The 3,261-nt window shown below is 38.1% G+C and overlaps 1 non-coding gene across 1 annotated transcript; it reads right to left on the bottom strand.

Annotated features, from left to right (window-relative positions):
- Nucleotides 1–90, bottom strand: LOC132150858 (small nucleolar RNA SNORD88). The gene has a single exon (XR_009436035.1). It is a non-coding gene; the product is annotated as a small nucleolar RNA SNORD88 (small nucleolar RNA).
- Between the last annotated feature and the right edge of the window lie 3,171 nt (nt 91–3,261).

Below are 3,261 nucleotides of genomic sequence, written 5' to 3'. Positions count from 1 at the left end.
GCGCTTCTCAGATTCTGCCATGTCAGGAGCAGAACAGCACTTTATCTTCACACGAGTTCAGAGCCCAGTGCTAACACATCACAGAAACACTTCACAAACCATCGTTTACTACAAAGCGATTAAACTGCATCTCACCTCAAAACAGGAGTGACGAGACCTTTCTGCAAGAGAAAGAGCAGATGTCCAGAAGTGTAACAATCACCACAAACACATCTTAAAAACAACTCGAAAGGCAGTAATCAAGTTTATTTAAACAAATTCTAACACTATCATCAACGCGCGGCACGTGGTGACGATAGTACTGACTAAACGATTTAACCAAACAAAACCGCATTCACCAATAGTAGTCTAACATTAATCATCATTACGACATAAATTCCTAATAAAAAACAATAAATACATGCTTTCCAATGAAGGAAGAGGTTGGGGGACCACTTACCCACATAGACAACACAGGATTTTACCACGGCAGACTGAGGGATTCTTTCTTCTCTTCTTCTTCTTCTTCTTTGTTTTTAACGGCGGTTGGCAACCAGCTTTTGGTGCATTACCGCCCCCTTCTGCTCCGGAGTGTGAATCAGACAATAGGCTTACAATCTAGTTTCTACATAAAAAAAAAAAAAAAAAAAAAAAAAAAAACACTTTCATTCATTACCCAACACACTTACCCATATCCCTATTTTATCTTCATAACCTATTGAACAAACCAGTTTCCCTTAAGAAAGTTAACAATATCCTAACCTGTGCTCTATCACCTATGCTCAACACTCCTTTTAATGTTAAATCCTGCACCCCTATTTCCCTCAAATTATTCCTCATTGTTACTCTCTGTTCCTCATACCTCCTGCATCTTATAATTATGTGCTCCACTGACTCCTCTTCCTGACACCACTCACACAAGCCTGTCTCGTGTTTTCCTATCATTTTCAGTGATCTGTTTAAAGCACCATGCCCCAGCCTTAACCTTGTCACTACAGTTTCCTCTCTCCTGTGCCCACCACCTAACCTATTTATTTTTACACTCTTTTGAATTTGATATAAATGCCTTCCTTTCTCCTCTCTGTCCCACCTTTCTTGCCAAATTTGGTTAGTTTTTTCCCAGATGATACTTTTGACCTCTGCTTTACTTATTTTAATTTGCATTTCTATATTTCCCTTCTTTAAAGCCCTCTTTGCCAATTCATCCACCTGCTCATTCCCTTTCACCCCTACATGTGCTGGAACCCACATAAATTGTACCTGTCCTCCTTGATTTGTTATTCTTGTTACTGACTGAAGGACTTCATATAATACATCTTGACGGCTAGAGTGAAAAGACCTTAAACTCTCAAGGACTGAGGATGAATCGGTGCATATCAGAACCTTTTCTTGACTTGTTTTTTCCACCCACCTTAACGCAACTAATACTGCCACCATTTCCACTGTATATACTCCTAAAAAATCAGATGTTCTTCTATTAATTCCTATTCCTTTAGCAGGTATTGCCACCCCATATCCTGTCACTCCTGTCTCAGGTTTCTTAGAACCATCTGTATACACATGTACAAATTCTTTATAATCTTTATTTATAAGGTACTTAAATGCATTTACCAAATCTATCTGATCTTTTCCATCATCCTTCCTTTTTAATTCTAACAAATACCAGTCAATATCAGGCCAAACAAGTAACCACGGAGCCACCATTGGATATACTACAGTAGGGCTCATCTTCATATAAAATACTCCAAATTCTCTTGCTACCTCGTTGCCTATTCTACTAAAATTCTCTCCTTTGTAACTTGCATTCTCCCAGGTCTCCTGCAACACTATTTTTGTGGGGTGGAACTCATTATGACCCTGCAAATTAGCCCAATAATTTGTCATCAGCTGCCTCCTTCTAATTGCTAACGGCATTTCTCCCATTTCTACCTGCAGTGCAGGTACTGGTGAAGTTTTAAAAGCACCACTACACACTCTTAATGCCTGTGCCTGGATCCCATCTAGTTTCTTTAATAGAGATTTGGCTGCTGACCCATAAGCTACACTCCCATAATCCAACACAGATCTAATCAATGCCACATATACTGTTTTTAATGCATAACAACTAGCTCCCCATTGCCTACCTGTCAAACATCTCATTACATTAATTACTTTTTTGCATTTTCCTTCTATTTTCTTTATATGATCTACCCATGTTAACCGTGAATCGAAAATAATCCCCAAAAATTTGAAAGTTCCAACCCTTTCTAATTCTTTCCCATACATATTTAACTTCATCCCTTCCTTAATTTGTTTCTTGGTGAAAAAGACTGTTTGAGTTTTTTCTATTGAAAACTTAAACCCCCAATCATATCCCCACTCCACCACCTCATCAATTGCTCCTTGTACTTTCCTGATTGCATGCTCCATATTCCTTCCCCTTTTCCACAACGCCCCATCATCCGCAAACAGTGACCTCCCTATATCCATTGGTACCTTAGTAAAGACATCATCAATCATGATGATAAAAAGTAGTGGGCTAATCACACTGCCTTGAGGTGTTCCATTGCCCACATCGAACTGACTTGATATGTCTGACCCTATTCGTACTTCAATTTTTCTTCCAAACAAAAAATTCTTTATCCAATTAAAAACTCTTCCACCTAGACCCATCAAGTGCAACTTTATCAACAATCCTTCCTTCCACATCATGTCATACGCTTTTTCTATATCAAAAAACACTGTAATGACTGATTCCTTATTTGCCTGAGCCTTTCTTATTTCATTTTCTAGTCTTATAACCGAATCCATGGTACTCCTCCCTTTCCTAAAACCACTTTGATATTTTGCTAGTTTTCCACTTTTTTCTAGTATATATGATAACCTTTCTGTTATCATCCTTTCCATAATTTTGCATACATTTGATGTTAATGCTATTGGTCTATAACTTGTGGGTTTAGAAGGATCCTTGCCTGGTTTCCTTATTGGAATAACTACTGCTTCTTTCCATGCATTCGGTAATCTTCCCTCCTCCCACACTCTGTTATAAAGGTTCAGCAACTTTAAGAGTGCTTCTTTCCCTAGATGTTTTAGCATGACGTAGCATATCTGATCTTTTCCTGGAGATGTTGGTTTAGCTTTATTTATTGCTCTAATCAACTCTGCCATACTAAAAGGTTCATCAATTGTATCATCAGTTTTTTCCCTCCAGTCTAACACACCAGGATACTGATTCATTGTGTTTTCCTTTCTCATTTTGCATACTTCTGACAAGTTATCTGAACTGTGAATTTTTACAAATGT

The sequence above is a fragment of the Carassius carassius genome, chromosome 9, assembly GCF_963082965.1.
Source record: "Carassius carassius chromosome 9, fCarCar2.1, whole genome shotgun sequence".
Lineage (NCBI taxonomy): Eukaryota > Metazoa > Chordata > Actinopteri > Cypriniformes > Cyprinidae > Carassius > Carassius carassius.
The sequence above is the reverse complement of the archived record's forward strand: the minus strand, read 5'-3'. Positions and strand labels throughout refer to the sequence as shown.